Source organism: Mastigoproctus giganteus, chromosome 8, assembly GCF_048544385.1.
Source record: "Mastigoproctus giganteus isolate SK-2022 chromosome 8, ASM4854438v1, whole genome shotgun sequence".
In the NCBI taxonomy this organism is placed as follows: Eukaryota; Metazoa; Arthropoda; class Arachnida; order Uropygi; family Thelyphonidae; genus Mastigoproctus; species Mastigoproctus giganteus.
The window spans coordinates 88,328,422-88,341,978 of record NC_143582.1 but is presented as its reverse complement, the minus strand read 5'-3'; the positions used below and the strand labels follow the sequence as shown (position 1 = coordinate 88,341,978).

Genomic DNA, 13,557 nt, shown 5'->3' with positions numbered 1-13,557 from the left:
ACTCCTCGCTTAGGTTGAGTGGGTATACCGCTTGTCTATCTTCCTTGTGGCCTTGTGGAGTGCTGTTGTGTGTTTCTGGAAGTAATCATTCAGGTTATCGCTGTTTTCTGTTGCTCGATGAGGTCTCCCAGGGCCCCTTCTCCTTCTTTCCGATTAATTTTCAGTCTCTCCATGGCTGACTGCGGGGGGTGTTGGCGGCTCTTGGTCACCACTGTCCTTGTCTTTCTCACGATATCCTCCAGCTAGCTCAGTGTTAGTCCAATCTGTGACCCCGAAGGATTATGTTAACACTGGGACTGCATAGGTGTTTATGACTTTAACTGTGTTCCCTCCATTCAGCTTTGCATTCAGCGGTCATCTGAGTCTCTGATAGTATTTTTCAGTCAGGCAGGCCTTGATTTCCTTCTACTGTCGCTGCTGATCTTGCATCATTTCCCTCTGTCATGTAAGTTTTTCTCTCTGTCATGGCTTCGATCTCTTTACCAGTCTGCAGCTGATAGTTTCGGCCGACTAATTTCTCTTGATGCAATCCGCGGGTCTTGCATTTGTTTTGACCAAATTCCATCCTAATATCGTTGTTGAATTCTTCGGTGATTCGGAGTATTTGCTGGAGTTGCTTGTTGGTTGCCGCGTAGAGCTTGATGTCATCTATGTACATCAGGTGGTTGAGGGTGTACAGGTGCTTCCTTCCTTCTTTGAGGCTAGTATAGGTTCTTCCTTCCTTCTTTCAGGTTAATACAGATTTTTCCTTCCTTCTTTGAGGTTATTATGGCCGCCATTATTATTATTGTTTCAAAGAAATAACATAACCTTTTTTCACTGAACAAAAATGAAAATCGATTAAAAACATGACCGCTCTAATAAGTTTTTTTCCTTCTAATTGCAATTGTTTTTCTCAGTTCACATCCCTCACGCAACCCTCTGTTCGTTACATAGCGTAACACGAGGGGTACCGTATACTGAATTTGTCTTCCTGTGAAAAAAAAAAAAAAAAAAATATATATATATATATATATATACACACACGCTATATACAGGGTGATTCACTACCAGTGCGACAAACGTGCAGGAGGTGTAGAGGAGCACAAAGACGAATCGGAATCACATAGCATTGCAGGGTCCGAAATGCCTTCGTCATGCGGTAGAGGACGTTGAACGGGAGGTCGCGTGAACAGCGATCCCTCTGGAAGTCAGCATTTGCGAACCGGTTCCCGAGGCAGTAGGATGGACGAGTATTCAAACGTTAACCGGCCGACATGCACCTGGCGTATGGAGTTGCGGACTGTAACGGGCGCACCGCTCTGCGCTTGTACCACGAACGTTTCCCGCACAGGCGTGCTCCTCATCATACGATTTTCGCACGTGTGCACAGAAGGTTACGTGAGACTGGTTGTTTCACGAGAGGTACCATGAATTGAGAGCGAACGATGAGAACGCCAGACAATGAGGAGAATGTCCTACGTCTTGCAGAAGGCAATCCGAGTACGAGTACTAGAGCGATAGGCCAACGATTGGGTATTTCCCAATCCACTGTATGGAGGGTACTGTCAACAAACCAAATGAGTTCATACCATCTGCAACGCGTCCAGTTATTGGAGCCTGCGGATTATCCACTCCGGAGGACTTTTGCTACTTGGTTTCTTCAACAGAAACGGTTCGCAAATGCTGACTTCCAGCGGGATCGCTGTTCACGCGACCTCCCGTTCAACGTCCTCTACCTCATGACGAAGGCATTTAAATAAATAATAAATTTTCTGTTTATACTCCGGGACGACCAAACAGTCAGAGGAGTTAACAAGATAGACAGAATACAAGAAACAGCACCGTATTCAGCAGTCACGGGCTTGAACCCCGGTCACTCAAGGCACGTGTACTTATGCACCCGCGCGTCTGACCACTAGGCTACGGCGGCCTAAGAGGCCGCCGTAGTTCGGACCCTGCAATGCTATGTGATTCCGATTCGTCTTTGTGCCCCCTACACCTCCTGCAAGGTCGTCGCACTGGTAGTGAATCACCCTGTATATGTATTTTTAAGAAGTTTGAGATTTTATTTTATAAGTTTAGTTCAAAGAAGTATATGTATTTATTGATATCGAATTACTGTGGACACAGTGCGAAACGGAGACAGAATAAATTATGACAAGTGTAATAATAGGAAAAATACATACATATATTTGTATATATGTATATCCCCCCCCCTAGATATCCCGCATTGGAATGCTAAGGATCTCGTCACTTTAGCTAAAACAGACGTCTGTTTTTTCACTATTATTCTCGTAAATACTTTTTTCTTTTCAAGTTTGAACTTGACTAATTTTAAAATTCTAAATTTTGTAAAATAATTAAAACTTAGTAAGGCCAATTCAATTTACAATACTGACGTTTTTCATCCTTCTCAGCTTTTTTGTGGGGGTAAAGGGGGAGATTAACCCGGCCACTATTCCAATTCCTTTCTACTACTTTTCTTACCGTGCAGTGCACTGGCTTTCCCCATATTTTTTACAAATCTGGTTACTTTATTTTATTTTCGATTGCTTTTTCCGTTTTTTTTTTTTTTTTTTAAATCAGTAAGAGTTACCGAAGTTGTCAGCCGCTGGTAGGGTAGGAAGCAGTCTATTTTTTATTTATTTATTTATTATTATCTCTCTATATATTAAAAAAAGTTTTCCTCCTAGTGATATTTGTTCAAACCAATTGGAGAAAAGGGCAGGGCAATTACGTCACTACAAATGCGCAGGTAAATAATTACATTGTCTTCCATTGAAAGACACCTGCCTACATAACGTTCACCAACCTCCTGCACGTGCTTCACTCTGTAATACATTAACTTCGCACGGCATCACTTGATGATTCATTGTAATGTCAGCTGAAGAAGGGACCCGATGTAGTGTGTATTTTTGCAAATAGTTTAGTATTTTGTAAATATTTTAAATATTGGTACAGTTTGAAAATATTTTAGTTCTGCTCTTTCGGATGCAACAGTATTCCTCATGCATTATGGAACCCAAAGCAAAGGGCCTTTTCCTAAGTGACCTATGTAAACGCAGATAAATAATTACATAGGTCATTATTTACCTGTTTTCCTGATTAGATATCGGTCATAGTGGCATAGTGTTTGGGTAAGGCACCACCTGTGGTTTCCCACATCTGCACCATCAGTACTCTTGTGATGAATACAGAACCTCTGTAAAAGCCGGAAAAGTGTTGTGTGTCACCTGAGCCTCCTGACGGAGAACAAAAGAAAAAAAAAGCATGAGCGAGGGAGATAGCTGAAGGATGGGAGTAAAAAGGGGAGGAAGAACATCAGTGCGTTTCGACAGGCGTGTCGTCTTTTAGGTAGAAAATATTTGGCTTACTCCGTTATACCTCTACATTTTACGTAAAAAAGCGGGCACGGGGGTTGGCGAGCAGGGGGCGAAGCCCCCTAGTTATTATTATTATTATTATTATTATTATTATTATTATTTACTTTAAATACCGAAGATGTTTATCTACAAAATGTATTTTTTATTTTTCTACAAATAGAACTATCAATATGCTTATAATTGTTCAGAGAATATAAAGATGGAGCCGATCTTATTTGATCTTTACTGCACGTACTGCTTTTCTACCCCCATCTTTCAGTATACGTGCTTGTAAATTTTCTTATAAAGGAAGATTTTGTGGTGAACTTAATATTAAAATTTAAGCAATCTACCGATTTCATATCAAATACAAGTATTTAAAATCTGACATCTATTGATGTTCTACCATATTGAACCAGGCTGTTAAATTTCAGTATTAAAGTACACATTTAAGTCTAGCTCAGTGATTGAATTCTAATAAGATATTTTTGCTTTGTATATATGAATAAAATTACAGGCATCACCGAAAATTAATATTATAATGGCAGAATAATGCAATAAGCGATTTTTTCAGCATATGACAAAAAAAAAAAAAAAAAAAAATATATATATATATATATATATATATATATATACATCACTCGTAGTTTTCCCAGCGCAAACAGCGACAATCCACAACTATACCAAACCAGTCAAGTCATCCTGACGGGAAGGGAATTATTATCTCCCCGTCAATGGGAGAGAGAATTCTTGAATGCTGGAATTATGCTATCAGCCAGCTGACACATAGCAAAACTCTCACGAGCATACAACATGCTCGTGAGAGTTTTGCCTTAATGGAATTAAGATATTAATTCTCTCAGATAACGGTTTCACCAATATCCATTAGCACAGCACAAACTCATTACTGCATATTATCTCAATACTGAATTTTATAATCTTATAAGTACAGTAATCGCACAAGTAATAATATCAGGAATACTGCTGTCTCACACGTAGTTTTTGTGCAAATATTAATTCCATACAAACAGATTTTCTGCTTATACTCCAGAGCGACCACATAAGGTTAGACAAGACAGAGCGACCACATAAGGTTAGACAATTCACGCAAGACAGAGAGAATAGAAGAAGAACAAAGTATTTAGTAGTCATGCGGGCTTGAACCACGGTTACCTAAGCTCGTGTACATCTGTGCTCTCATGCTTGACCATGCTACGCTACCGCACACAAAGTAGCAGTCTTCCCAAAATCTTAATCCCTAACCCAAAGTAGCAGTCTGCCTGAACGTACAGTATTATCAACTTAAGTTGCAGAACTCTAACAGTGGTAGAGATTAAATTAATTGAACCAATGATTAATCTTCGAACCCCACCCATGGTAACACTGTCACGTTCAACTTTCTTGCTCATCGCAATAAGAACTCCCAGGATACCAATACCAGGATTTGGTCAATCCAACAGCCATAATGATGCTGAAAAACATAGACTGCAAGATTTTCCAGGAAGTCAACAATTTGCTGGACTCAGAAAGAAGGGCACCGACGCCCGGAGAGATAATCCATCCGCATATCCAGAGCAAATACACCCAACACTACAGTCATCATAGATACAAAATATTACATAGAAAAAGTCCATAACTTTCTTCAAGGAACTTCACCACATACAAACAATTAGAAGCCAACCCTACCAGTTTAAAGGGAAAGTAAAACAGAAACTAAAATCGTTATTGTACAAAAAGTACATAGATAGAGCTACAGAAGAAATTAAATCCCAACAACTCAGAACTTCCATATCTGTTTGGCAACATCTAGAAATGGGGAGAATAACGTATTTCAGTGATCTACAATATACTACCCGAAGATAGACTTAATGAGATCCAACCTTTTGTCGCTCCCTAAGATTTTATATTTCTCTCCTGTAAGTCTTCCCTCCCATATCAGTGTAAATATACTCCGCTTATTCGTTTTACTCACCCCGTTCAGAGTCTTATACACCTCAGTTGCCAAGATTTGCAGATCGTACCTTTTAGGCCATAGCTACATCAATGTTTCAGCTGCACCGGTTTAACCTCACCTGCAGAGTACAGTGAACGAAGCAGGACCGACTACAACAGGTGCGGTTTGCAACTCAGCCACGCAAGAACCGCTGCTAGAACGCATGCGGTTGAAATGCCAGTCCGCAGTGACGGGATTAGCGTTCTATCCGCTGCTGTACCCTCTCGCCCTTGAAGTTCATTCAAAATAAATAAATCAATTTTCTGTTTATACTCCGGAGGAGTTCACAAGATAGAGAGAATACAAGAAACAGCACCGTATTTAGCAACCATGGGTTTGAACTGCGGTCACTCAAAGCACGCTTATGCATCCTCTCGCTTGACCGCTCAGCTACAGCGGCCTGCTTTATACATAGTGGGTTTATGACGTGCAGTGATATTGTTTTATTTTAGATATTTATGTTCAAAATGTCTGATACTGGCTATCACGAAAACAGTTTTGTAGTATTGGAAACAAATGCAATTATGAGCTGAATCAGGGTTGTTAATTCTCAGTTATTCAGAATTCATTATAATTATTCAGAGAAATTAAATTTGTATAAAAAAAACCTTAAGAAAAAACAGTAAATTAGAAAATATCATGCTGTATGTGTTCAACAAATTACAAAGGTCAAATGAAGACCGCGGTTATATAAGCAACAAGGAAACTAAGCATGTCAGGCTTCAGTGTTGTTTCCATTACGTTCGATTCACTGCTTTCCAGAGCTGCTTGGGTTCCTCGAAAGTTTTGTGGTTGTTACTGAAGCCATTTGCACTGCCGTCTTGATCAGCTGAATTTTTTTTCACGTAAAATACACATTTTTGTGATTACTTGCTTGATATAATATATAAAAAAAATTGAAAAAAGTTATATAACTGCTGTTCGAAGAAAGTGCATCATCCCTTAAAATTGTAATTGTCGTCCGAATAACGTACGTATATGGCAATATTTCTTACAGATTGCATCAAACAAGATTGACACGAGTAGGTGATGACGTAATATTTCATCATCTGTTACTTTCAGCTATATAAGCACGCTCTGCAAGAGTTGCAGTCATTCCTTGCTTGTGTGACGTGTTACATGCAGTTGACGCCACGAAGAAAGAGTACTATTGTTGCTTTACGTGAGAAAGGATGTTCTTCCCGTCATATTGCGTATAAAGTGTCTTGTAATCAGTTGACAGTGCGTAGATTTCTTTCCAAACTCAAGAATACTGGTACTGCTGATAGGAAAAAAAAGGAACCGGACGCAAACGAGTCTCTACGCCAAAACAGGACCGACCACGTTTCGAAGCGCTTATGCCTTAAAAACCGTAAAGCTTCTTCGTCTGAGCTGAAAAGAGAATGGGAAGAACATACAGGAGTAGTAGCAAGTGCAGTAACAGTCAGAAGACACCTCTTCAAAATGGACTTCTAGCCGGTCGTCCTAAGAAGAAGCCCCTCCTTACACAAAAAATGGAAAAGGGCCGATTAATTTGGTGTAAGGAGCATGTGAAATGGACCCACGAGCAGTGGAAGTCGGTTATTTTCTCGGATGAGAAGAAATTGAACCTGCATGGCTCTGGTGGGAGACTAACGATTCTCCGTAGACGCGTGAAGAATACCATCCAGACTGTATGGTGTCTTCAGTGAAATTCCCTACCAGCCAAATGATATAGGGATGCATTTCGTATCGCGGAGTAGGTCACCTGCAGTTTATAAAAGGTTCCGTAAATGCCAATGGATACCTAGCTATATTGAAAGGCAAATTGCTGCCAAACATTAGAAACCATTTCAACCTGCCAAGTAACTGCATCTTTCAGGACGACTCTGCTCCTTGTCATCTGGCGAAAAGTGTAAGTAGGCACTTCTGTAGTTACTTTAGCTTCATTTCTGTATTAGAGATTCGATAGTAATGTGTTTACATTTGCTACAGATGAAAAAATGGTTGGAAGAACGGTTCCATTACAACTGTTAGCTGGCCAGGAAACAGCCCGGACCTAAATCCTATAGAGAACTGTTGGCATTGCATCCTGTGGAATCTGCAGTTGCCAGAAAGAAACCAAGGTCCCTTCGTGAACTTCAGGATGCCATAATTCGTGTTTCGAACCACGAACTACAGTTGATTATCTTCATAAATTGATCCTGTCAATGCCTTGAAGGTGTGCTGCTGTCATCAGGGCCAGAGGGGGTTCAACTAAATATTAGTTTGCACCTAGTGAACTTTTCATTTTGTTTTCCATTTAAAATGATAAACTGAAGCAAATTGAGGGCTTCTGATAACATTTCAACCAATTGTCGTGTTTACCAAAACTGTTGTATAAAGGTTGCAAATGCTCATTTTGGAATATTTCTAGAGCACCTGTCAAATATCACTTAGCTTTGCCTTAACTATTAATAAATATCTCTTGTTTATATTTCTATTTGTGATGCTAGTCATTAATGTACCATACCATCGCGAAAAAGGGTTAGAAATGTGAAATTCCTAGGTGATGCACTTTCTTTGAACACCAGTGTATATATATAGCGGCATAGTGTTTTGTGGAAGGCGCCGCCAGTGGTTCCCCACATCTGCGCCATGGTACTTTGTGAAGAATTACAGAACCTCTGTAAGAATGGTGATATGTTCTATTCTTGTGTCTCTGGCTGCTTGGCTGCAGGGCCCTAGTGGAACCCCACGTTGCCCACCACCACACTGGGAGCTGAGCCAGGCTGCCCATTATACTCTGGCTGGCCTCTGCCAGAGTCGCCTGAGCTCCCTGACAAAGACCAAAAAAAAATAAAAAAAAGTTTGGAAGGAGTGAGTAAGGAGATGGTGAAGAAAGGTGGGGTACAAAGTGGTTAAAAAAAAAAGAAAAAAAGAGCAGGCCATGGAGAAAGGGGGCCTGCTAGAGATGGAAACAGGGAAAAGTGAGGAAGTGGACTGCCCCACGGGGAGAAAGCCATGGGAAACAGATGCTCCCATGGGAGTGCCATATGAAGCCCACATGGCAGGTATCAATCCTAACCCCAGAAGGGGTTGGCGTGACATCATATAAATCCCACGACGGAGAGCTCGTCGTCAGCAGATCCTACTCGGTTTGCATTTTGCCAAGGTTTCACTTAAATCCCACTTGGATGAGAAGGAAGTAACCAGGTTAGCAAAAAGAGAAAAGAATGGGAACACATCAAGTGATGACTCAGAGAAGCAGGCTGGAAATTTATATGTGACTGGGAGCTGGTTCTTGGATGGTTTGTGGAGTAGTTGATGTCAGGACAAGGCGTCTTCGCTTATATATTAAGAAAAAATTGCTACATGGACTTTTGTGATAACTATTTATTTGTTATCAACGCCATAGTTTAAAACATCGCTTTACATGATATGAATAATCAGTAGGTTCGTAAGTTACATACATTCTGAAAGCAAAATATGTGATGCATAAAATATTAAAAATATATATTTATTATTTTTATAATAAAATATAAAAATATGTAAGCGTTAACTGTGGTTAACTGAAGCAGGGTCCGAGCCCACATGACTGCTAAATACTGTTCAGATTAATATGACTTGTGTATAATAATATTCAATTATGTAATTATCTTCAAAAGGGTTGAAGTTTTATTTTTTCTCTGTCATTCTATGACCCGGAGAAAAAATTACAACACAGCCCGGAGTTCGAAAATGGCATACTTAAACTGACGACTCCGAGTGAAACTCGACGTTGCAAACTCTACTTTTGTTTGATTTGGGGCTGATCGAAAGAAATACTGCATTAACATAATGCTCGTATAAGCATAGTGTATATGTATAAACCTATATACATATACACTATATGTATAAGCATAGTGTATATGTATAAAGATAATGGCCAATTGCTGGTAGCCAACTGCATTGTAAATTTGATAATTCCTGAAAACGATTAAAAATATATATATATATATATTATGAAATATTGGAATACGTCAGTTACATCAGTCTTTACATTAGTCTGTAATCTAATCACTTCTGTAAGAGTATAATTGGTACTATATAGGTATTCAAATTGTGTTGAAATATTAGCATAAAAGTACTAAGCGGGCTCACATGACATGGCCAAAAGAACCTGTAAAGACTAATATAGCCTGTGTTGGTTTACATTGCTATACCCTACAAATAAACATATAATTAGCAATAAAATAAAAATATAAAATAGAATAAAACAGAAAAAGTGCCATTCAGTAATGATTATGTAGCTAATTATTGATAATCGGATACATTGAATGGCACTCTTTCTAGAGCTAACACCATTCAATATATCCCACCAATAATTAGCAAGGGTAATTATTGGTGGGCTAATTATTGAATTCTGTTTCTGATTGTTATCTGCCTGTTTAACTATGTCCAAATTATAAACATAAAGGCAATCTATGCTAAACTTTAAATTTAACAGCAAACAGGCAAGATAACAGCTAGCCCGACAGATAGCTTTGAAACAAATAATACAGAAAAAGAGTGACAACCATAATTTTCACTTCAGTTGTGGTGTTTTTTATTTATTTTATACATGTGCAAAAGAAAGCTTATGCTAACATATGGAGAAAGGAAGTAAGGATATGTATAGTAATAGTACCTCGATTTCCCTCGAATTACTCTAATAGATCTTGAGGTATAAAATTTAGGCTTAGAAAGTAAAAAGTAAAAGAAAAAAATCGTTTATTTCTATATTTCCTTATTACTATCTACAATTGTTATTCTATATATCTTTATTATTATAATCAACTTTTTGGCCCATTAACCCCTTGTAGTTATAGTAGGATCCCTTACTAAAGGGTCTAGCAGTTACGCTCCCGGTATATATATCCCAAGTACCATTATAAAAATCTGTTTTCTTTGCTTTTCACTTCTTACTTTCTAACCCTAAATTTTATACCTCAAGATCTATTAGAGTAATTCGAAAGAAACTGAGGTACTATTACTATTCTTATCCTTACCTCCTTTCTCCTTATGTTAGCATAAGCTTTCTTTTGCACATGTATAAAATAAATAAAAAACACCACAACTGAAGTGAAAATTATGGTTGTCACTCTTTTTCTGTATTATTTGTTTCAAAGCTATCAGGGGCTAGCCCTTGTTATCTTGCCTGTTTGCTGTTAAATTTAAAGTTTAGCATAGATTGCCTTTATGTTTATAATTTGGACCTAGTTAAACAGGCAGATAACAATCAGAAACAGATAGCCTTGCTAATTATTGGTGGGATATATTGAATGGTGTTATTCAGTGTATCCGATTATCAGTAATTAGCTACATAATCATTATATATATATATATATATATATATATACTACTGGCTTATGTTTTGTTTTATTTTGAATTATCGAATATATATATATATATATATATATATATTTGCTGAGGTGATCTATACTGCATTGGTACTTCGATTCGCTTATTTTATTTATTTTTCGCCCTAGCAGAAAGGGTTAGACAAGGAAACAGATTCCAGTGAGCGATTTTAAGTTTCAAAATGTTCTTCTCGGATCTATAGGCGCAAAGAAAAACAGAATCTTAACTTTTTCCTTTCCTTTTTAAAGAAAATATTAATAACCTTTAAATAGTCATCAACTTACAGCGTCCTAGACAATGGAATATTCGCGTTGATAGCTTTTATTCAAAGGCCACCTAACAAGCGTGTGGTTGTTTAGTGCGTGTTAATGTGACGAAAGAGTTCAAAACGATGGAATGATAGCTGTTTGCGTGAAAGTGATGGATATGTGCGCAGCTTGGAGTAGGCAAAGTTAGAGAAAGGCGGCATTATAGAAGTGGCCAGAGTAGGGTTAAAAACTGGTTTTGTGTGTATGTTTTGTGTGCGTGAATGACACAAAATGTGCACGAATGCTAAATATATACACTGGAATGTTTGCAAAAACTATGCCCAGTTTGATGATAAAAAGTTCACCGTCATTACGGCGGACTTAAAAGTTTTTTCTTTTCTTTCTTTTTCTTTTTTTTTTTTTTTTTTTTTTTTTCAAACAGGATCCCGAGTACGAGTCCAAATTGCTTGTTCCGTCGTTCAAGGTCCCGCAAATGGCCAGTGATTAGACAACGGGATGTCGTTCTGAGTTGTTGCGCGTAAAAATAGTGATCTGTTACGTCTTCTATCTTCAGAGCAGTGGTTTTCAAGCTTTTTATCTTGGCGGCCCAGTGAATTAATCTGAAAACTCCCTGGTACAGCAAAGAAAAAGCCCGGAACTTTGTCGTCTGCCTTCGTCGGTTCGTGGATCAATCATTAAGAAAAACTGAAGTATACGCTGAAGTAGGGCTTCAGTGTGCCCATGACATACAGCTTTCGTCACGGCTCGTTTCTGTACTGCAGTACCCTATTTCAGAAACGATGCTTTAAAGAAAGATGTCTGATGGCCACGGTTGATCGAAAAGTTCTTGTTTTCGAATCACAGTCCAAATGAAAAAATTTACAAAACGAAATGCTCGTTTTCGAGAGAATATAAGAAACAGCACCGTATTCAGTAGTCACGGGCTTGAACCCCGAGCACTCAAAGCATGTGTACTTATCCTTGTGCCCGACCATTCGGCTACTACGACCTCACTTATCATTCCTTTAAAAAGATCTGGGTTCGCTTTCCGTGGTGATCGGAAGAAATTTTCAGTGATTGATTTTTTAAAAATAGAACTGTAACTAGTCGATCTCAGATAGAGAGCATAGTGTTTCCCAGTAATTTTTTTGGGATTTTTTAGTTCGCACGACATACAAATTGGCCCGTGAACATGGATTTTTACAACGGATATGAGCAATAAGCTCCGGTGTCGTTAAATATTCATACAGTATATATTTTTTATTATTATATTTTGTGGTAATTTATACAATGACTTAACTGTATTAGGGGACCTATTGTTTTCCACGAAAACAGCATCACGCTTACACCAACAGCCTGTAGTCTTGATGTTTCGCACGACGGATCCATTAATTCATGCTGCTGCTGCTCGCCATACCCTAACTCTGTTGCCAGCATAAATGATATCCTCTCGTTGATATGAGAGGCATGTCAACGAGCTGTCTCGAGCCACAAGGCTGCCGTTGTCTAGATGCTGTCTGGTTATTGGACCATTTACGGTACAATCTAGATATTGTTGTGCGTGTACATCCGTAGGGCGACAGTGCCCGTATTGCTTGTATCAGCACCTCATGCGCTGACTGTCATACCGTGCGCTCAGTCACTCAGTCGAGCTGTTGCTCAATTTCTCGCTAAATTATCACACACACACACACACACACACACACACACACACACACACACACACACACACACACACACACACACAGCCCCCAAGTACATAATAATAATAATACAATACAATACAATTTATTCATCAAAAAATTTGTTTACAATAAATCAACTTGTTAAGAAAATTAAATTTCTTGACAAGTTTTATTTCAAGTTTTATTTAAATTTCTTACAGGGAGTACTATTTATATGTAAAGCAACTGTAATCTACTAATCATTAAGAATCAAAAATTCTCTTTTTACATATTTTAATTTGAAAATTGGATAACGTCTTCTGAATCTGAAATCAACACTAGTCAACAAATTGTTAATTATATTCATTGTATGCCTTTCTCCAAATCTATTCAATACCCTAGGGTCAGGCAAAAAAGAATTGCTTTTAGATTCCTTAAATTATGAGAAAACTTCCTTTGCTCATTGAACTCTTCGAAAATAATGTTCAAATTTTTCAAAATTAAATTTAACTTCAGTTTTTGAACTGGACAGAGGATTTTATATTTTAACAAAAATTATCTTTTCTTATTCAAGTTATTCCAAATATTTTTTCCTATTATAAGACTCAAAATCCTGTTAAGTTATTTATTACCCTTCAGATAGATTTGCTCGTGCCCATACATTAACTAAATAATTAAGCTGGGAGTCCACTAATGCATAATATAAGGTAACTTTTATTCTGGGATTTAACTTATTCTTAATATAGTAAAAAACGTACACATAAAATCTCATTTTTTATACAAATTTATTTATTCATATAATATTTTATACAAATATTATATGAATTGTCCAACTAAGGCAATCCATAACCCAAAGGTAACAATGATTTTAAACTTCTTCCCCAGTTTGACGTTTGCAATTCTGGCAATAGGCAATACCAATCATGAAGGCATTCATGTTTATGTATTTTAATACATAAACATAAATGACTATCTAAAATTTGATGAGG

General features: G+C 37.9%; 1 protein-coding gene across 1 annotated transcript in view; it reads right to left on the bottom strand.

Annotated features, from left to right (window-relative positions):
- LOC150081703 (bone morphogenetic protein 7-like) overlaps positions 1–13,557 on the bottom strand; it is a 241,044-nt gene that overhangs the window by 212,750 nt on the left and 14,737 nt on the right. The gene's annotated exons all lie outside the window — the stretch shown is intronic.